The following is a 23,386-nucleotide window of genomic DNA, read 5'->3' on the forward strand; positions in this document are numbered from 1 at the left end:
TCTTTATTGTGCTTTTCTAGTTTTTTCCTGTCTGTGAAGTTAAAAAGATTAATATTAGAAACTTGATTCAGATCCAATTGAATCTACCAAGATGCTTTGTGAAACACCTGAGCTTAAGGCAAGGATGCTTCTTCATCTGCATTCTCACACAACCTTAGCAAGCATCAGCTGGTCATGTAGGAGAAGATTTTCGAGTGACCACTGATGATAAATTCCCTTTAACATGTATGATTTCTCTGGAAATGTTTTGCACTGACCTGAAAATTCTGAAGAAGGGCTGGAAGAGACTGTGATAGTGGACATGTAAAACTGGGACAACTGGCCACAAACCCCTGGAATCATATAATCCTGAAGGTTAGAAAAGACCTTTAGGATCATTGAATCCAACCATCAACACGGCATGGTCAAGTCCACCACTAAGTTCTATCACTAAGTGCCACATTTCCATATTTTTTAACATCTCCAGGGATGGTGACTGTACCACATCTCTGGGCAGCCTGTTCCAATGCTCAGTTACTCTTTCAGTGAACAAATTTTTCCTAATATCCAATCTAACATGATATCTAAGGAAAAGATGCAAACAGAAATGAGTTAGGAGTCCAGTGTGAGACAGCATCCAAGCCTTGCACCAGCATTTCTCATTTTTTCAGGTTTAAATAAAGAGTAACTGGGTTTGCAGTGAAAATTCTAGCTCCTCATTTGATCAGATATTGGGAAGTACAAATAAACATGTGCTGTAAGGGTACAGTTGAACATGTGAGTGAAGATGGGAAGTGCATGGAATGGCGTTTCCATCTTCTTTCCGCCCCATCAGGGCTTGCATTTTTTTCTCGCATCATGAAATATGAATTCCTTTTGAGAGGGACTTGCTGAACTCTATGGATTGTTCTGGTGTCTGAGGCCAGGAAGAGGAATGTGATGCCCTCTGAGGCAAGTAGAAGTGCCTCTGAGGCAGCTGGATGTGTTTGTAAGGGAAACTGGAGGCCTATGGACAACTTTTGAAGTCAGAAAGCCTGAGCACTGACCTCTGTGCTGGTAAGGCATACACAGGCTCTGTGTTCATACAGGAGCTCCCTATTGAACAGGAGCTCCTTACCACCTGGATGCTGTGAGCTGTCCATCAAGGTCTGTCACAGGAAACCTCATTCCAGTAATCCCTGCTGACACACAGTTAAGGACTTTAAAGCACTGATGTAAATTGCAGCAGCCTGGCAGCTGCTATAAATTGTATCCAAGTTGGGCTGGATCAATAAAATCCTAAGTCTCCTTGGATTCTGCTCTTTCTCATATCAGGAAGAGGCTCTAATAGTCTTGTGTCTTAAATGGGGGTACCATGGCACAAAGATAAAGGACAATATAAGTTCAATGTGGGAACCATTGGCCAAGGTTTCCTCAGTCAGATCTAAATCTGTACCTGTTCCCTGCTTGGTTATGACTGTAGCTGGTCCCTTCATCTCCACCCCACACTGAGGTGTCCTGTTAAGAAAGAGGGCAGTTCAGCAGTTCAAGTGCTCACTGGTGAGTAGAAATTTTGCTGCTCCCTCTTAAGGTTTGTTGTACATGAAGAACAAATTCTCTTGCCTGCAGTATTCTGGCAATGAGTACTTTTTGCAGATTGATTAAATGCTTCAGCTTTGCTCACTCTATTAATCTCAGCAGACATTTATTGCTTCATATACTACAGTGCATTGGGGATTATCTCTTAAGCACTGTGTGTAGAAGGCATGTAGCAGCAAGATACAAATCTTGTGTCTTGGAAATGCTTCTCTGGAAATAATGAAAAGCAGCTGTCAGTAAAGAGCAGGATGGTTTGTATTGGCACTGGATGCCTCAAGCTTTTGTCATCAATACTGCAAACTCCAATGTCCTACCTCGCTTAAGTGATACTGACTCAGAATCCGTGGGTTAGTGTAATGTACTGCTGCTGCTGCACCCTTTCTAGTCTGCTAATTCCCAATGGAATGAACCCAGTGGAAAAGGGACTTGCAATAATGCAAACTTCCTAGAACAACATGAGCAATGGCTGTTGTGTGTTGGCTGGAGCATTCAGCCTCTTAATCCTGCAGACCGGTGGACTCTTATCACTCCCCTCCAATGTTGCAGGTATTGTTATTCTGCATATTAAGCATACATTTAAAGGTAATAAGTGCATCCTAGTGGGCTAAGCAAAAATGCATATCAAGTATGTTAGCAGGGAAGCTACCAGCATGAATAAACCACAGCTCTTACTTTATCCTGAGTCCATAAATACCCTTTTTCTTTTGTTGTGCAAAAACTGATGCTTAGCTAACAGCATTAGAAGCAATGGAGCGATGCCAGTCCACAGCAGCAAAGGAATGGCCTCTAGGCTCTTCAGCCACTGTTTCTGACTTTAGACATCATCTGTCACTCCCTAAATCCTTTCCTTGGTTACTTGCTTAATACTGGATTTTCTTTCATTTCAATAATGTAAAAACAAATAGGCACATGCATCAGGATGAATTAACTCTGAGTTTACAATATAGTTAACCAGGTTGGGTTTACATTTCTAGATATTTGAATAGGTTTGTATAGCCCTTATTTTAGAGAGCTTGATACCCACTGGGCAGTGATGCACATGCACAGAGAGAAAAGACTGTGACTAGAGTGTTTTCATGCTCCTTGCTTTCTGGCTGCTCTGTTTATCCCACTCTAACACACTGGCACTTAGATGATCTTATTTATGCTCATCTCTTCTCCCTTTGTGCATTCCTAAGTCCTTGACTCTTTGCCTTGCTAGCCCATAAGTGTGTTTTACCTACCTTATCTCTTCTGATGACCCATCTTCCAGACTTGAACCCTTTGACTTACTGGAAATGATGGAGTAGAAAACATAAAGTAGTTCTGAAGCTGAACATTTAATGAGATTTACAGGGTGATTCAAAGACCTTTAAAAACAACACAGACAAGATCAGCACCTGGCCAGGCTACAGAGTTTCCTGACAATCTACTCTGGCAGTGACATGGAGAGAGTTTAGGACATGAAGGAGACTGTGATGCCCTCCAAGAGCCCAAAGAGGAATTCTCTGTCTCCCAGAACAGTGACATTCTTTGTGCTCACATGAACCTGGGCACTCAGCCCTGCATCTCTGCTGCCTGAGCATTCAGGTCACCAGCAGCCCAGCTGGGAGTTTTGTTTCTCCCCAGCCCTTTGCCATCCTCATATTACTGCTTCCCTCCAAGTCTTCAAAATGTTTCTTGACCACAGTCAAGCAAGCCCCCAACTTGGTCCTACTTCCCTGTCCAAAAAAAGCCCCAAATGCCTATCCCATCACATGTGTGTTTGCCACTCAGCTGGCTTCTCCTTTCCAACATTGACCTCAGTTCCCCACACCACTTATTCTGGTCCTCATAATATTAAATTGTTTTTTAGCTTTCTTAACTAAAATTTAAGGTTATCAAGAACAACCCATGTATGATTATCTAATGTATGATTTGATGAGGAAGGTATTAATGCAAAAAATTAGTGCTAGCTTTTTGCATCATCCTGTTAATTCTGATTTAGAATTTAACATTATTCATTTTCTTTCTTTTTCATCCATTAGTTCAGTGATAGCAATGGGGGGGAAGCTAAGTTTTTAGTAGCTTTCTTCCTTGTCCCAAATTTATAAATTTTTTTTTGGTTTAAAGTTGTTTTCTTTTATTTGACAACAGTCAAATAAAAGCCAAAAGTGGATTTTGTTTCCCTTTCCCTTCCTATATGAGCAGGAGCCCTAAGCGTTTCTGCCTTCACCAGTGCATTTTAAAGTTCTGTGTGGTGGTCATGTTCCAAAAGAGAAGCAAGAAATGCACTTGTGCAAGTGCAAAGCACAGACCTCCCATGACTATTCCTTAGTGCAGAACAGCCAGAGTGGCACACCAAAGAGCAAGGGCTGCTGTGAAGTTTCTCACCCATGCCAGGGTCCCAGCATGTTTCAGGGGTCAGAGAAGACTACCTGAGGTAAGAAACCTTTAGAGAGAATCCAGACAAAGTCATATCTCCAAAATTGCCCAAGATTATGAACAGCACCATTGATGGGGATGAACAAAACAAAACAAAAACAACAACAACAACAAAACACCACCACCAACAACAAAATAACAACAAAGAAACAAACCTGAAACCCATGAACCACCCTTTTTAGTTTTGCCAATTCAGCATCTGTAACACCCCTTCGAAGCATCAGGCTTAACCATTTCACAGTTTTACGCGAACTGAAAAGTAAAAGGTGAAATAAAGTTCAGGGATCTCCTGGGAGTCTACAACCCTCTGATACATGGAATGTTTCTCAGAGTAGAGAAGGTGAAGGACAAGTGGAAGTCAAAGTCATAACAGCAAAGAGAGAAAAGTTTGGAGGTGCTTAAAGAGAGAAAGACAGTTTCAATCTGACCTGGCAGCTGCCAGAAAACACCCACAAGATAACACAGCACAGTCTGGCCAGAATAAGTAGGGCAATTAGTGGCTATGGAGAGAGTGTGACAACACAACACAGGGGCATTATCAGTAGGTTATTGTTATTATTATTACTGTGAAAATAGCCACTCAAAGCTGTGCCATCTCTTTGCCTCAGTGTGACAGAGACCAAACTACTCCCAAAGGTGCCATGAATCAGATACAGACCTTCAATACATGGAGATCCCCAACATGAAAGGCTACTCACCAAGACCCTAAGCCTTAACTTTCCTCTTTTTATAGTACAAAATAGTCTCAAAAATGTGTGTATGTATCTTTGGTGATATGTTTTTGATGTACATCAAGGAAAACAGAATCTTATTTTGTCTACTTAGTGAAGCTACATCTTGTTTACTGATTAGGCATCTTCTCATCAGTCGTTCCTAAAATTCACAACATAAAAAATGAAAATAAGCAATTCTGAAAGGTGAAGCATTCATACTGAGTGAGCAGTTTGAATTAGAATAGTAAAATCTTACTGAAAGAAAAAATCTGGACAATGCACAGAAAACTTTTCTGGGCCTGTCGGTGGAAGCTCTTATGTAGATCATCCACTCTGTGCTACAGGTGAACAATTATCAACATTCCTGAAAGCACCCACAGGCTGCAGAATGATCCCTCTGATCCACCAAGCAGAGCCTCTTGCACCTGGTGGGCTGGTGTGCACTATCCCATTTTAACACTCACACGAATACACTGAGCATGCAAAACAAAAGCTTTGCAACTTAAAATTTTCAAACAGTATTTAAAAAACCTGTTCTCTCTTTGTGGCTGCTGTGCCAGGCATCTCAGATTGTGTGCTGCTGGCAACTTCTGTTCAGGAGAGCATCCTGTGGGCTGTTCAGCGTGTCCTGAAAGTCTTCAAACTTCTGTTGAGCAACCCTGAGTGGCAGGGCACTAGATTAAAATTCTTAAGGAGGAAACCTACAGTCCTGCTGTAGATTCTTCAATAATGGTGACACAGGGTTGGGATTTTTGTGTCCAAAGAAAGGTTTCCTTCACATTGCCAAACTTTTGAACACTCTGAGTTTCCCATGTCCTTACATCTAGAAAAATAGCCTTTGACAGTCTGAAGCCATTCAGCCATCACTGGTCATCTCAATTCTCCAAATCCCCTCCTCTGCCTGTACAAGGCAAAGCAATAGGAACGAGGATGATGAATACATTTAACAGAAATAAAGCCAAAGTATTACCCACTGGGGAAAGATTGAGGTGCTTATTATAAATGGAATTTTCGAGATACCAGTTTATTAGGGCCTTTTTAAAAGTCAGTGAGCATGTAAAAAAAAAAAAAAAAAGAGTGATTTATTTGATATAATATACTTTGATTGCCAAAGTTTTCAGCAAGCTTCTCAAAGAAGCTAAGCCTCCTGAGAAGAAAGGAGGTGCCCTAATGAACTTTCTTACACACACATCAGTTAAAAGGTGGGAATAAAAAGCAGGAAGACATGGCCAGGTTTTGCAACAGAGATTGGTTACAAGATACTACTGTGGAAATCTGTGCTAGGGCTGGTGCTGTACCAGATGTTTAAAAGTAATGAAGCAAAAGGGTAGAGAGGGAGGTTGCAATGTCTGCAGAGCAATGTGTTTGGAGCAAGGTTGACTGTAAAGACATCCAACAAGGATTCTTCTTGTATTTTAATTGGTGACAAAACAGCTCATGAAACAGTGCAAATACATAGAATGTGAAGCTGGTACACTGCTTCAATGTAACACTGATTATATGAACTATATATACATAGTGATGAGACATAAATTGGCTATTTCCACACAGGAAGGTGGATTTGGAGCAATTTTTCATGTTCAAAAAGACTGAATTACATATTAAGCATTGTCAGAAAGGGAGCAGAGGAAAATAACAGTAAAAAAGGTCATACAGTTGTAAAAATCTATCATGCATTCCTATCCTGACTATAGCACATAATTCTGATCACTCACTTTCACAAAGAGCACAGGAAGGAAGAAGGAAGCTGTCAGAACAATAAATGCATAGAGTGGCTCCCATGTGATGGCAGACTAAATTCTATGGAAACTTTCAGCTTCCAAATGGTTTGTGAAAGGTGAGCAGGGAATAGTCTTTCACTATTTTCCCCAATTCAATTGTCAGAGGTCTTCTGAGCTCCAAGTTCCAATAAAGAACAGGAAAGGGGTTTTTTTCCATTCATATTTGAATGATGAACCTTAATTGCAAAGGATATTCTGCAGGTGAAAAAAAGTTAAACAGTTTTTAAAGTTAATAAGAAATAGATCCATTGATGTAATTAAAAAAGATAGTCTGCATACTGTCTCCATTGGGGGAGAAATTCCCTATGAGGCCTTTTTCAACACATGTGCCCAATTTCAGCATCTTATATACACAGTGTTGAGCATGCCAGACCTTTGACTTAATCTACCACAGAAGTACTTCTATTCTTGCACTCCCATTTCCAAGACCATCCCCTATGGTCTTGGAAAGAGCCATACCCAACATAAAGTTTTTCAGAGATGAGTGCCAGTTCTTACTTTTTGTTTTCTTACTCTGCTGCTAGGGGATTCTTCCTAGTGCAGGTCTCTAGAAGGCTTGAGTCAAGACTGAAATAGGACAGTTGAACCTGGGGGTAGTGGGATAACTCAAATGAACTTTGAGGTTCCTTACAGACCTTTGATTTGGCAAGCTCCAGTGCAGATAAACCCTATTCCTTGCTGCTGCTCAGGAAGAGGGTACCTGGGAGAATTATGTCCTGTATCTATCCACATCAATCAGTTTTTGGTCCTGAGACACAAATCCACAGCCAGAGAGCAATGAGCTCTCGTGGCAAAAGACAAATCATGATACTTTTACACTTCTGTTAAAGGATACAGAAAATTTAGATTTACAGTGACCAATAACAAAATATGCTTCTAATTCCAGTGACATAATCCCAAAATGCCCTGTCCCCATCAGTCCCAAGGAACATGAAATTCTAGCTCACAGCACTGAGGGAGTACTTTTAAAGAAACCACCACTACAAGAAAACAATGACTTACAGCAAGATAAAAGTTCAGTGCTTCTTTATCTCTACTTATTCCAGAGCAGATAATGTGAAGCAGTTAAAGAGAAGCATCTCATTTCAATGGAAAGTCTCTCATGTGTAGAAATCCTGAGTGTGAAACTAACCTGTGGAGTTTTTTTAATTCCAAAATTTTCCCTTGTCAGATAGTCACCAATGAAGCTTGAGGCCATCTAATCCCTTTTATTATCATCACACAGTATAATATTGTAGAGACAACTACATTAGAAAAAGACATCCATTAGGAAAGCTCTCCTCTATATAGGTGTCAGGACTGCACAAAGACAAGGTTTGTATTGTACTAAACTTGTTTATTAGGAAGACATGAGCCAGAGGTTTTTATCTAGGACAGCAAATCTATTCCAGTCTTAAAAGACAGGCAGATCCTACTGCAGGAAAAAGGGGTACAAAGGAGCCATCAAATTATACTGGGGGAGCTTCTAAATATTCTTGTGTGTGAATAAAGTGAATAATGGTTTTGTTATTTCTTCTTATATCTCAGTAGATGGTTGATAGCTGCATTTTGTTCTCTATCAAAATGGCAACCATTTGCTAAAATCTTTGCTGGGTTTAAGTGCCAGACAGTCAACATTTGGTGGGATTAATCACTCCAGAGTACTTAAAAACTTGTCCAGTATTGCCCAAAGAGGCTGTTTGGGATAGAAAAGCAGGCCACATGGAGAAAGAACTTCTGGAATCCATCTCTCTGCTGGCATTATCTGAGCTGTTCTGCTAAAAGCCCAAAGTACATAGCTAAAGTTTCTTACCTCTGTATTGTTGTGTCCATGTCACTCAGGTGCCCTGATCATATATACCTTCATGCAATAATGCCAACTCAGCAAACCACCAGGTATTGCTGCCTGTTATTCTAAGTACTCAAACCCCCAGGTTTACCCAAGGGCTCGATTTTGCTGCCTTAAATCAAGGCAACGTAATAGCTGCTGCTTTACTTTAAAGAAAACAAAGTGGTTAATCTGGTGAATGTGGTACAAACCTTTTGCCAGCTGTTTACTGCTCTTACAGTTTTAAAGGAATAGCTGATAGGAAGGCTCAGTACACTGAAGAAGAGCAAATTGAAATTGATTTAAGCGCGTACTTTTACATGGAGGTGAGTACACAGACACCATGTCACTACCCCTAGGCTGAGAACACTGGCAATGGCACTTTTCTGGCCCCAGCTTTGTCACCTGAAGATGCTCCTGTGGCTCCCTATGTGTAACCACCCACTGGGACAAGGGTCCCATCCAGCTCTTCACCAGGTGCAGTCACATAAGTGAGTACTGCTCAACCTCTTTTAGTGTAAATTCTCCAAGATTAGCACAGTCCAGTTTCAAACCAGCTGCACACAGATGCCTTTGCCTAGATGTGTCTGAGGAGCCCCTTTGCTAGCCCTGCTCTCAGGTGGGAACTTCCAACACACAAGCAGTGGTGTCCAGGTGAAGAGAGTCATCTGCAAAGAGAGTGTGGCTCAGCTCTGCCTGCAAATCCTGCAGTCTCTGAAAGATGCAGCAGTAGAAGCACACTGTCTTCATTTAGGGGAGGAGGAGTGTGGGAGCAAGCAAGCATGACCAAAATGATAGAGTGCATTAATGCATAAACTGGACAAATCCCTGAAAAGCTGTGCATGCACAAGAAGATTCTCACAGCTTTCCGCGAGGTCTGCGTTTCCTGCCAAGTCTGTCACTCTTGGATATTCATGATTTAAGTCAGCAGAGTTTATTAAGTTATAAAAGCTCTGGAGGTGGTAAGGAAGGGTATGCTTTGCATGAATGCTAAATGCAATCTACCTGTACTCAAGAATTAACCATGATATTTAAGCAGGTCAGTCTTTAAATCAGTTTCGTTAGTCTATTTGAGTTCTGATCCTTTAAAAAGTACCTGACATTTGTCAGCCTGTAGAAGACTCTGAGAGTTATAATTTTTTAGAGAGAGATTACAGAACAATGTGACCTAAACAACATTCTGAAATCTATGTTCCCATGTAGCTCAACTTATCCAAGTAACCTGTGCTAAGGTTTTGTGATTCCAGTAAGAAGTGGACTAATACTAACTTAAGCCTAACATTATTGAAGCCTGTTATTTCTTTGCTTTTCCTATTACCTAATTTTAACTCACACTGGGTAGTAAACCAAAGCTCCTGCTAGGAAATTTTTTGAGTGGGTTTTCTTTGCAGCCCATTTGCTTTCTTATATTTGAACAAGTTGGGGCTAGATCTGCCAGACAACTTAAAAAGGCTTTTTGTAAGCATGTTATCAGCCACCACCTCATGTTTAGAGATGTGATGGATTTGAAAAGGACTCTTATTTCAACAGACATCTCAGTTTGTCAAACATGGAGAAGTTTACTTGTTTTCTTAAGATACCATTATCCCTATTGTTCTAGAAGTGGTAACAGTGAAAAGGCTAAACGAAGCTGAAATAATTATAATAAATATATAATAATATTAAACATTATATAACATATATTAAGTCACATATATAATATGTGACTTTTATATATATATATATATATATATACACATATACAATATATATAATTTATGTCAATTGATCAGCTAAGACACAAAGTCTTAGCTTTATTTTATCACGTTGGAGCATTGAAACTACTATACCCAAATTCTGTTGTGATTTCTGGTGGGTTGTGTACCCATTTGTTAAGGTTACTCAATCTTTTTCCTGTCCTGTACGGCTCTGGTGCGGTGTTATTAATATTGGGCCACTACAGCACATGAGAAAAGGAAGCCGATCGGTATCAGGGAGGAAATTACATTTCTGCCCAGTTAGCTGGAGCACCCAACACATCATTCACACTGATGACACCTCATACTGCTTCTCTAAGTTATTCCTCATCCAGTACCAGTGCTTAAGAGAACAGTAAATACCTGATCTGGCATGCAGTCTGTGCAAACCAAGTTATCCCTTCCAAACTTGTAGAACAAATCTGAAGCCATCCGTGAGCTGTCCTACTTCAGCGCCTTTCATCCTCCAGCTGTGCCACTTCAATTCCCAGTTGCTAAGCACCTAGGGCCTCACATGATTTCTCTTGGAATCAAAACTTAAGACAATTAGTCCTCAAGCCTTTAAAATCCATCTGCTTTACTAATAAACTGATGAACTGTGAAGTCTTACCCTGTTGTGTATAATCTCCCTCCTTCAGAGCAGTTCAGCTGATGCACCACAGAAGCTGCCCAGCTCCAGGTTGTCCACACTTTCACTATGAAACACAAAATGTGTGTCCTCTATGACTCACTGCCACTAGGCTGCCATGGGTCTGTGAATAATGCAGAAGCTCACAAATAAGCAGGGCTTTGTAAATAACATACTGCCACTGCTGGTGGTAACAACATTCTTCCAGTAGAGGCCAAACTATGTACCACAATTCTGGTATCTCAAGCACTATGTCTCCATGGGATGTGAAAATATCAGGGATGTTTTATAACTTTTAGCAAACAGGCTTTAATAGCAGCTAAAACCCCTGGGACTTTCTTTCATATCATCACTGGGACTGGAAACAGCAGAATTCTCATGGGTGACAGTGTCTCCTAGCTGACACACCACAGATCATGGCATTGCTACAAAACTTGTTACCAGTCACGTTTGAACTCATGGCTTAGGGAATCAACATATCTGGAGGTAGGGAACACATGATTATCTCAGTATCTGAAGATACCTTTCTCCTTTTGTGTAAAGTGTCCACGGTGTCTTCTCCACACAAGAGACAACAGTCCCTGTAGTACACAGCCTCACCTATTTAATCTGTCCCAAAATTGTTCAGGAACATGAATCCTGCTCTAGCTAGAAGAAGGTCAGCACAGTTTACTCACAGCTACACACTCCCTTACCACCAAATGGGGTTTCCCCTTGATTCCTCTCCACTTCTCCTCACTGTAAACAATGCACTGAACAATTATGGTTTAGTCCTTTGAATACTTGAGGGCAAAATTAAATGTATTTTTAATTGTTTCTGAAATGAGCACATTGGTGGACAGTTTTTTGTCTTACATATGTTTTTTCTTTCTATTACTGCTATTTCCCAAGTTTTTTTGCTGACATTATTTTCTAATTCTAATTTGGGACCTGCTTCTAACACCATTACGTGGCCAGAACAGGTGCTAGGACAATCCCAAGGAAGGTTTTCCTGTAAATGATTTCACTAATGCACAAACACCCAGATGAAATCTGGGTACACAGCTACCACTTTTAACTGCCTAGAAACTATTGATACCTTACATAAACCTCTCACATCTACACGTGTTGCCAACTCCTCATCACTGTGGTGTTAGGAAACTTCAGAAAACAGAAGAATCCCATCCCATCTTTGCCTGATAACCATGGAGATAATGGCAATCTAGCAAGGGAGAGCTGAGAGTTGGCCGTGGATGAAGAGCTTCAAGGTGACACATTTCAAGGAGAGTGCATTGGGACAAAGTCCAAATTTTCACATGTGATTACACTGAAAATAAAAATGTAATTTGAAAAGAAAGGGAAAAAAAGGAATGGAAGTAAATATGTTGATCTGTAAAAAATAAAAAGGGGAAAGTGGGAGAAAAGAACACAGCAGGAACCTCTCTTCTATCAGTCACAGATCTTCTCTCTGCTTGCCAGAAGATACAAAAAGGTTAAAGTGCTGCTGTCAAGGAAGAAACAGTTTGTGTATTTTCTCCTCACCCTGCTTTCCTACTATCAAATATGCTTTTTAATTAGTTTTCACTAATTCAGTAAAGTGCAATTATTATGTGACTTGATTTTGCACTTTGTTATTTCTGTTCAATTATCAGAAAAGTGGTCTATTACTGGCAGTTGAATGTTACACAAATTTCTGGCCCAAATTACAATCTGAGCAAAAACTGTCTTTAGGGGGAAATTCTTCTCCATAGAACAAAAGAAAAAGAATTATATTCACCATAATTTGTTACTGGACTAGTACAGAGTACCACAAAACAAGTGCAATTTACATTAAATGTTTGATCTGGTTGCTGAGAAATTCAAAAAGTAGGGATTTTATAAGAAGTTTTTAAACAGAAGTGTAACATTTCTCAATTTAGCCAGCTTTTCAAATGTATCTGTTCTGCAAAGTGAATAGCTGAAGAAGAGAGTCCTGCAGATGGAAGATACAGATATAGCTACAGAAGAGATAGAAAAAATAATTTATTTGATTTATACTCTCTTCCTACATTTTTGTGTTCTTGTAGCTTGAGAAATGCTTGTCTGAGTGAAGTTCTACAGTTCTTTATTTTGGAGAAATACTTACTCTCTTTTAATAAATCAGGGTTTTCCCATTTCCTCCATAAATCAGGGAAGTGAAGGAATCCTATTTCTTTTCTTTCATGAACAGCAAGATGATGGAGTCTCTATTGTCTGTATTATGACTAAAGTCAACAGCATTATACATTAAAAAGTTGCTTTTTGAGGTGCACCCAGAGACCAGTTCTCCTCTGCAGCCAGGAGGTGTGGACTCAGTGTCCCTCAGCATGAAGGAGGAGATTGCTGCTCTCAGCCAAAGCTGCAGAGGCTGGGGGGGGATATTCTCTGGGGTAATAAGACTAACCAGCTCCTGTGTGATTAGGTGTTAACCTCCTTGTTAACCAGCTTGTTCCTTCTGCTGACAGACATTAATGCTACTCAACCCCTGCACCTCCACTTTACTGTTTCTGTCTCTGTTCTCACAAGGGGAAATATAAAATGCTGTGCACTTCAGCTGACCTTAGCTTTGTGAGATACTGAGCATTCACCCCATTCTGTTGTAATCTTAATGCAATTTGTTAGAGAAAATAGAGCTCCTTTCCACTACCTACCAATAATGCACACCTAGCACTAGCATTGGCTGGGGAATACTCTGACCACTTCCCAGAGCAGATGTAACTATCCAGTCCTTCCCCCAGTGAGCAGTTCTGTGTCCACCAAAAGCAATCTCTTCATAAAATTAAATCCACTTTGTTCAGTGACTGAGCCAACTGCTCTCCAAAGCCAAAGAGTTCTTGCTGCTAGACTCCCACACCTTGCTGCTGTTTTCTTTCTCTTACAGAGCTGAAGATCAGATGACTTCTTTCTTATGAACCATATGATTGTGGTGGACATAAGGGCTGGCAGGGCTATCAGAAGACTGGATAAGCACATCTAGACCAGCACTTAGCCCTTACCACCTGAACTTAGCCAGAGCTGACTTTTGAGACTACAGTAAGGAAGCAGGTCAAGGTGAATGAATGGAAGAGGGAGACTGAAGAGGCAGAGGCAGGGCTGAAGGCAGCCCCAGGGTACCACCCTCAGGCTACAGAATGAATTAGGGTGGTTTGCTGTGGGGGAATGAGGAGTGGAAGCCATGATGAGATCTGGGCTCCAAAAGGACCAGCACCTTGTTTGTGTTTTTTGCTCATGTCCTCACAGCTCGCTCTGCCAGCTTCTGTAGTCAGGGTTACAGAAAGGGTGTAGAGCAAAGCCCAGGTTTCTGCAGAGTATCCTGTGGAGCTAACCACAGGATTCTGCTCAGAAGGGACTGGCTGTTCCTGCTTCACAAAGCCCTGATGGCCACCTTACCCCATGAGGCCAGGAAAAACTCAAGCCTGAGCTCTAGGCTCTTTCCAGCCACCCTCAAATTTCTACTTTTTCCCAGTCAGCTTTGTCCAAAGCAGCTGGGTTCTGCTACACCTCCTGTCCCAAAGGCCAGCCACAGCCCTCCCAGAACACCTTAGGGTCAAGATTAGCTGTGCCCCAGACAATAAATTCCTCATGAGAGAATTCCTCTTGCAGGCCTCAGCTTCCTTTGGTAGCTACCTGCCAGCCCCATACCCACTATCACTCTGCTCCTCCTCATCTTGCTCTAACCTGAATTCCAACTCAAACTGGCCCAGCCTCTGACCAGCTTCCCCTATAGCAGGAGGTCATTCTGTGTTTTTCCCTGACTGAACCTGGAACCTAAACCCCTAACCCTAACCCTAGACTGACCCCTCAGCCAGGCACCTATCCATGGCCCAGACTATCTCAGAGGAGAACTTACCTTGCAGCTCTCTGGCTCTGTCCCTAAATTAAAGCCTTTCTCTCATTTCCTTTATTTACCCTCAAGGATAAAGGGTAAAAATTAAACTTAGGGTAAGAAGAAGGCTTCTTGCTGAAGACCTGACAGACTTTTTCCTAGCCCAATACTCTGCATAACCAACTGGGAATCTCAAATTTCCGCAGCAGTCTCCAGAGACCCCAAATGTCTCTTGGTACACTCACCTGGTCTCCAAAGCCCAAAGAGCTGGTAATAGGAAAAAAGAGAAACCAACCAGAGAATGAATAAGCAGCATTTCATGACATCTTGCTCGCTTTTACAGCATTTCCTGTACTCTCAAATCAAGGATTCTGGGAATAGAAGAGGAGGCAAAATGCTAGAACAGAGCGTACACAGCAAAAATAAATTGGGTCCTTTCATGATGCTATTATCAGAGCTGCACAACAGTACTGCAGAGAGGCTGCAGGTCAGATCCTCAGCTGCTGCAGCCCGAGCAGAGCAGAGTACAGCAGGGCACAGCATGGCACAGCAGGGCACAGCAGGGCACAGCAGGGCACAGCAGGGCGAGCTGCCCCCGCACCCCGGGGCCCCTGGCTGTGCGGGAGGGGTGCAGCCGGGCAGCAGCTGGCACACACCGCTCTGTGCAGCAACAGCAGCTCCCACAGCGCCCCCCTTCCCACCTGGAACCGGATCGACGTTTGGGTTTAGGTGGACACAGTCCACACCTACAAGTGAAAAAAAAGCCAATGACACACATCACCAGGTTGAGAAATGTTTCTGTGCTGTGCACGTCTGTAATACAAAAAGAAGCGAAATCCTTCAATTTTATACCGATGTGAGGAGCTTTTTCTTTTCTCCAGAGTAAAGGTAAGATAATTATACAAAGACCTATATGGAGATTCTTAGGACTGAGCCCTTTAGTGGAAGGAGCTGTGCCATAACAAAATATTATGGTATATCAGCTTTTTGGTTCTGTACACCATCATGCAAGAGTTCAGAATTTAATTGATTCACACTTTTGTGTATTGACTACACAGTTTTATACTGAATTGTAGCATTAAGCAATTAAGAATTATGTTGTCTCTAGCAATTTAAGGTGTTAGATGCAAATCACAGATACATAAGGTTGGAAGAAACATAAATGTCCTATCTCCACTGAGGAAGAATCAATTCTGTAGCACATTCATGAATTAAGTTTGCCTGTTTTGTTCTTCTAAAACTTTGAGAATGGGAATTCTTTAAGAAACCTCTTCAAATCCTGAGATATACTGAGAAAATGATGATCTAACATACATCTCTCTTGCTGCAAATCAATTTTCATCTTTTTGTTGGCATGGAGACGACTTGATGTTTCTCTGCAAATCTTTTACACAGGTGAAGAATGCTACCAGGTCATCTCTTATTTACTTTTTTTTTAGATGAAATAAATATAATCACTCCTCTTCCTCTTCTTTAGCTAATTTTGCTTTAGATTATTTTCTTATAGTATTCCAAACCGGGCACACAACCTGAATAATTAGTGCTGAGTAGCACGGAGTAATTATCCTTATATTCACCAGAATTACATTTGTTCAGCTCATGGGACAGTGAAGTCATTATGGGGGCGAATGTTTTTCCAGCAGCATTATACTGTTGACTCATCCTCAGTTCATGACTGACTGCAGGACCCAGAGCCTTGGCTCCAGTACCACTGCCTGGCCAGCTATTCTCCATTTCACACCTCTGCATTTGACTTCTCCCCCCTACGAGGAGTCCTTTGCATTCTTTATTGAATTTGATCTTATTGATTTCAGAGCATTTCACCAGTGTAGCAAGATTGTTTTAAATTCTAATCCTGTTCACCAAAGTGCTCACAAAGCCTTCCATCTCAATGTCATCCACAAATTTTACCCTCCATACAAATCATTACTCCCATCCAAGTCATTAATGAAGGCACTGAGTAAAACTGACCCCAGACAGACCCTTGTGGACCTCACTCACAGTGCTTCCCTGGTTTGACAGTGAATCATTGATAATTACTCTGAACAAGTGCTATTTCAACCACTCATGCCCCTTCCAGACTGTAGAATGATTTTAGCCTGGCCTCTTTTCTATTTTTTTTTTTTCTCTTTTTTTCAGTTCAGCATGTAACAACGTCATGCAGGACTACATCAAGAGCTTTGAAAAAGCCTTACTCACATCTGAACTTGCCATATACCAGCAGCTAGGTCAGGGATGCCCAGTGTACACAGTTTATCCTGGCAGCATCCTTGCAGTTAGATTGTGCAACTACCCTTGCAGTTAGATTGCAGTAGATTGAATCTGCCTTACCTATGCAGGCAGCAGATGATCTTCTCCTAACAACACATAGCAGGGTTTTAACTGACCACCTTCCCCCAGACACAGCCAAAGGGTAGGGAGGGATTCAACAGTATGCAGGATCTTTGTAGCACTTGTCCAGTAAATCCAGCACCCACAGAAAGGGATGAACTTGTGCAGACATTAAGTGTTTTGAGCGGTAAAAACTTCTCAAAACAGAAGGGGAAAGCATGGCACCCTCCTGCATGCCTCTCAGAGACATCATGTCAGCATCAGCAGTAGGGGTAGGTGCCTATGGAACTAGGCTCTTTGTCCTAAAGAAGGGATTAGACCTATTTAATTGGATTTGTTTGTCAAAAGTCTTTGTTGCCTCACTGTATTCTGCATGTTTAGGAACGAAGTGTACTTGCTTCAAAATGTTTCTTAGTGACAGTCCTAGCTTGACTCCCCTGAAAGTCACCATTTTCTTAATTTTTGCCTTTTTAATGACAGGTACTACATTTATCCACTGAGATTTTTCTTCTAGCAGCTGTCAAGGATCATTGTCAGTGCTTTTAAGACTGCTACAGTGCTTTAAATTTGCCAGTGTGAAGCTCAGTGGATGACTTCTACATTCCTTAAATGTCTAAAAGGTTTTCTGTCCTTGATTTTGGACTTTTCTACACACCTGTTAAAATGAAGCATGCTAAGTTTCTGGGTACCACCTTGTTTGTGACTGGAAACCACTGAACATGTCAATCTTTGTGTCACCTCCTCTTTTTTCTTGTTCCCCATGAAGCAGCAGACCTTCCTTTGGCCTTCCCCCATTTCTAACATCCTTTCAGACTTGTCATTACAATTTGTTCCCTCTGACTCATTTTGTGCCTTTCTGCATCCTTTCTATTCAGGCAGCCTTTGTCCCTGTGTTCCTTTCTGTGCAGTTGCTTTTGTGTGATCCCAGAATTGTTTACTCTGCAAGGTGAACCCATAGTGCCAGGACACAGTGCAGTCACAAGGACAGAAGGGAGGCTGTTCACTCACACAGCATCTCCCTGACACACAACATAGTGTGCACACAACTGAAAAAGCTGTTCTAGCTTCTTTAGAGCCACATGTAGATGAATTCATGGATTTGTTTTCCTCTCAAGATCGTACAGTTTCACATTCACGTTCTGCATGCGCTTGTGTTTGAAGTATGGGCTACCATTGTTTCAATTGTCTGCTCCCATAAATAACTGTCTTGTAACTATTTTAGGCAGGTATGGATACACCTGCTTACCACAAAGATAGCTCACATTTTTCCCTTGTAGATCTTAAGGCATTTACAAGGGACCACCACCTTTTCCTGTTGCAGGTGGAGGTACAGAAAGAAAAGGGCTGTGCCAAGGGCAGTCAGCTCAGACTGGGTTAGGAATTCAAGCCCGTTGACAAATCCCAATCCCACATTCTTGCATGCAGCAGCATCACAGAATGTGATCACACAACACATCACATCACTGACTTCCCTCAGTATGTGTAGAGGTCTAGGTGACACACATGTAAATTCACTTCCCTTTTAAAATGCTGCATAATATTTAGCTGCTTGGCACAGACTGCAGCAATGTGCTAATGAAGTCTCTGTAAAAAGCCTGTATATTGCTCCACAGTATCATTACAATAGCCAGCTTCCAAACTCTTTAAAGTTATACTTTAGCATTTTCAGGACATAGAAAACAACAGCACAGTAATGCACCAAGCAACTACATTAATGCAAATAACACTCATAAACTTGCTTATACCAGCTGACAATAATTGTCTAGCACAATGTCTTCACTCTCTTGAAAGATGACTTCTGGCTCTAGAATGTATAATTTATTTAATATTAATTCCTAAAAGGGAATTAAATATTTTACTATTGTCACTGGTGATCTTTGCTGTTTTATCCTCTCAGACAACCTGAAATCCAATTGTTTGAAAGCATACTGTTTGGTGAGAAATCACTCAGCTTCCTCACAGCCTCCCATGGAATGCATTTGTCAGTCTTTCACACAGTTGTACTCCTTTCAGATTCCCTTCAGAGCCATTATTTACTCTGGCAGATGGGCTGGACTCTCAGGGTGAGGGTGGGAGCCCATTGGAGCCCAGCTGAGGAGCAGTCACACCATGGCAGCATGAAAACAACGCAAGGCAGGTGTCTCCTGGCGTCCCCAGCATGAGCAACAGCCAGTCACACCACTGAAAACATTCTGAACTCCTCTTGGAGCAGAGTAAGTCATGCTCTCAGAAGGTGCTTTAGAAGTGGAAGATGTGAATATTCTCCTCATTTTGCCAGCAAATAAAGGTCTGTGGCAACTTCTAATACAGCGTGATGTCTCTGGAACCGCCATCGCGTTCTGAATAAAACTCACGCATCTACAACAAAGCTACTAATTTAGCAACAGACTTAATCACAACTCTAACTTCCAGGTGATTAAGAAAGCCCAATTAAACCCATAATCTGGTGCTAAACAGTCAACTCAGTTTCCTTCTTCCAAGGAGTGCATAAATAAAATTATTAATGAAAAAAAATTACAGTAAGACAGTGCAGAAAGTGTTTTGTAGTTCTCTGCCTGCTAAAATCTTTCATTTCTACATAGCAGAAATCCTACTTCTTCCTTGTGACATCTCATTGTTAAGCACTGCATTTTTCCAGAGTGAAGTATGGACTTTATTCTCTGGCTGTAATGAGTCAAGGAAGCCACTAATGCACAGTGTCAGTATTTTTACCATTATTATCTGTATTCTGGCATTTCCGACGAGTCAAAGATCATACTAATGATGATGTATCCAAAGGTCCAGTTCAGATAATGTACCCAATGGAACAAATTCAGTTTACTATTTGATTTCACAGGTACTTAATCATACAAAATGATGCCTAGCTGGCACAGTGATAGATGAACTGGGGACAGATTAGATTTGTTAACGCTGACATTAGGATCAGCACTGTCTAGTGTGATTCCTGCTCCCATCACACTTTTGGATGTAGGAGGTGTGATCTCTCATTCTTCAGCAGTGGGGGGATGTGAAATTAGGAACCCCAGAATCTGGCACTGAATGGTGGGAGTACTGTTTGGTCAAAATATGTCATTATCATGTCTGTCATCTTTGTTGTTAGAAAGTCATTTCTATTATCCAAGAGGAAATCAGCTCAGCATGGAAAACCTGAGAGGACTGTTAGAGATCTCATGGTTTTTTAATGGTACTAAATACAAATTGTAGGAAAGACAGTAAAAGCTTTGGAAACTCCTTCATGGATTGGTGGCTGGAAAGAAGGGCTGGTCAATGTGTGATAGGAGAGCTTGCTTAGAAGTTGTGACAGAAAAAAGGTTTAGGAATGCAGGAACTATTTTGTACTTCAAACAGAATGACAGCTAGCCATAACTGAGACACTTGCCTTGGGCTGGAAGGGAACAAGACAAGCCACACAGTAGAGGTGCAAATTAGACTTCTGTTTTTTTTTATGGATGAGACATCTTAAAAACTTAAGGTGAAAGATAATAGGGCAACCAGAAAAGAACCTGTTGTTAAATTTGCCCTAGAATTACATTTTAAGTTTAAATTACTTCCAGTCATTCCCATTTTCCAACCTTGTAATTAGAAGCTTGACCTTATGCCTGGCTGGATTGAACCTCTAATTTGATTAATGTTTGTACTTGACTAGTGTTGATGACAAGCCCAGGTGAAGCTAATAAACATGAGAGTGGTTTGTGAGATAATCCACATGCACCTATAGAAAAGGGCATAAGGAAGAGTTTTCTGGAGAAATGGCCCCCCAGGGTATTTATAAAGGCTCAGTACATGGAATGTGCTGCTTTGCAGGTACAAAATTAATGGGGGGCAGGGGGATGTAGGGTGGGGACCGGAGTTTTCAGGTGTTTGATTGCAGAAAGCAGCCTGCTCTCATAGACACAGGCCAATGTCTCTCTGCAGGGGACAGAGGGCTAAAATACATCTCAAAGTTGCAGGAAGCACTCAGACTGCTCCTTAACAGCCCTGCATTTCAATTTGTACCATCAGTGTGTCCATGAAACTGTTCAAAAAGCAGGATTAACACTTTGCAGACTTCCCCTTTTGGTTTGGTTTTCATTTAGTTTTCATAAATTTCAAGCAAACCCAGAAACATTTTTTGCTCCTGCAAACTGGACATTCAAGGAAAGCTTCACTTAGAATATGCTGATTTACCATGCACCCTAAATAAAATAACCTTCCTGATGTGGTAGTAGCTCTGTCAGGCAGGTACACTTGTCTGTCTCAAAACTGCTACCCACACTTAGAGCATCATCAACTCCTTACATCTAGTTCCTGTGGTGCTTTGACAGGAATGAAAGCATTTTTCTATGGGAATTCTGCCTCCCATGTGACAACAGTTTGCTGAAAAGCAGCTTGCTAACTGTAGTCTCAATCCTCCTTGAAAACATTTGTTTTGCACAGTCCATGCACAGTCCATCCCAGTCAGGTCTGTGACCCGTGGAGTGGGGAGTCCATTGCTCACTCAGCCTTGGAAGGGCATGTTCCAGAGAATGAAAGATTAAGATTTATTGTGACAAAACTGCCTAAGTGCAAATAATTTAGCACTATGTTAAAACAGTGATTAATTTAGCCCATAATTTCAATAAATGAAGCAACACTCCCTGACAAAGCCTCAAAGCTGTAATTTATAACAGCTCTCCCAGTTAGCAGCCTAGAGAGCTCTCCTCAGTCCTGTTAATGTCTTCACTGGACTCCCTACTGAGCATCAAGGTCTCCAGTATATTCTCCTGTGAGCTGTAAACAGAGATTTTAAGGACAGGTTCTCCTGTGGTCTGATCTGTTTTACATGTCACTCATCCTTTTCAGTAAGGTTACTGAAACTTGAATGTCCCTACTGGAACACAAGTCTTCCCATACCTCATCATTACAGGGACAAAATCCCTGGTTGCAGGCTCATTCATTTCATCCTCTGTGGTGCTCCCCTTCCTCTGTGTTTTTCTGTTATATTGTGATAATAATAATCAGCTTTCATAACTGATACAATCTGCAGACACAGACTTCCCTGCTGGCTTTCCCTCACCAATCACATCTCATTTAGAGCTCCCATTTCAACCTCAGTGTGCTCCATAACCTCATACCTTATGTCACCTGTTGTGTCACCTCCTATGCACTCCATCCCTCCTATGTTCCCAGTGTGTCTCACCAAGCCAGGGGGGACCAGCAGGCCACTCTCTGTGGTACCAACTCTGCCTGAATCACATTTCCATCCTTTTCTCACCTCTCCTTCCCACTGCTCCAGCGGTGTGATGAGGCCAGTATCCAGAAAGTGGTATCAGAGTGAGAATCCAGCATTGCCTGTGCCTTCCTCTTAAGACTTTTTAAATGAGGATTACTATGCTTAATGTTTGCATGAAGGAGGGTAGTGTAATGCCCTAGCTATCTAACCAGGCATGCTTGAGCCTCCAGTATGATCAAGCCTTCCCCTTTTCATTTTCTTGTTTGCTTGGTTTTTTTTTCCCAGTCAGAAATGCAGTCTCTTCATGTTGCTTTCAGATTGGACAAAGAATAAGGCCCAATACAGGACTGATGTAGAAGTATCCCAAAAGCCTTCAGCTTCCTGACATCATGTGATTAGGAGCATTTAGACCCTTAAACATTATCCCAGCTCAAGATTTTAAGTTTGCAGCTAAACAGTTATACATATTACTGTTTTTGTTAAGTGGATGGGAAAATCTGTGAAAATTGAAGATGAAAAACCCCACCCAACTTCCAAATGCTGTTGCTTTAAAGACTATGCATTGCATTTCTAATGCAGATAGTTGTGTCTTATTTAAAGGTGCTGATGGTTGAAGATGAAAGGAAACCCGAGGCTGCTACTCTGAAAGGTGCTGAATTTTCCTCTCAGGTACCTGTGTGTTAAGCCTACATGGTTAATCCCTACGGCTTATCTGACCAGTTAGGGAAAAATAAGTGGGTCACAGAAACCGAGCGCTGGAGACCATTCGGTTTCTCCAGCAAACCTCCTGCGCACATTTTGAGAACCGCAGGATGAGCAGAAGCCTTTGCTGCTCGTCACTCCCGCAGCCGGGCTCCCCGATGTGCTCGGAAGCTCCCGCACACCCACCCACTCACCAACCTCTGCTCCCAGCGGCGAGCCGCGCTGGAGCCGAGCGTGTGCCCCGCCACCGGCACCGGCACCGGCAGGACACGGCGGCTCCCGGGGCACGGCTGCACCAAGGGCTCTTCCCCCGATAGTCCCGGCAGGCCGTGCCGCTGCCGAAGTTGCGCTCCGCTCTGCGCCCTGCAGCGGGAGCGCCGGCCGGGCTTGCGGGGTCTACAGGGGACCCCCACCGGGGCTGGGACCCCCAACGGGGATCCCCGGGACCCCTGCCCGGGGCTGGGACCCACAACGGGGATCCCCGGGACCCCTGCCCGGGGCTGGGACCCACAGCGGGGACTGCCGGGACCCCTGCCCAGGGTTGGAACCCACGCTGGGGACTCCTGGCCGGGGTTGGGACCCACAACGGGGACTCCCGCCCGGGGCGGGGTGCCTTCCCCGGTGCCTGCCCCACAACCCGCTGCTGCGGCACGGAGCGATCGCCCCCCGCCGCGGGCACGGAGCCCACTCAGCCTGGCCCGACCCGGGGCAGCT

This window comes from Agelaius phoeniceus, chromosome 1 (assembly GCF_051311805.1).
Source record: "Agelaius phoeniceus isolate bAgePho1 chromosome 1, bAgePho1.hap1, whole genome shotgun sequence".
NCBI lineage: Eukaryota > Metazoa > Chordata > Aves > Passeriformes > Icteridae > Agelaius > Agelaius phoeniceus.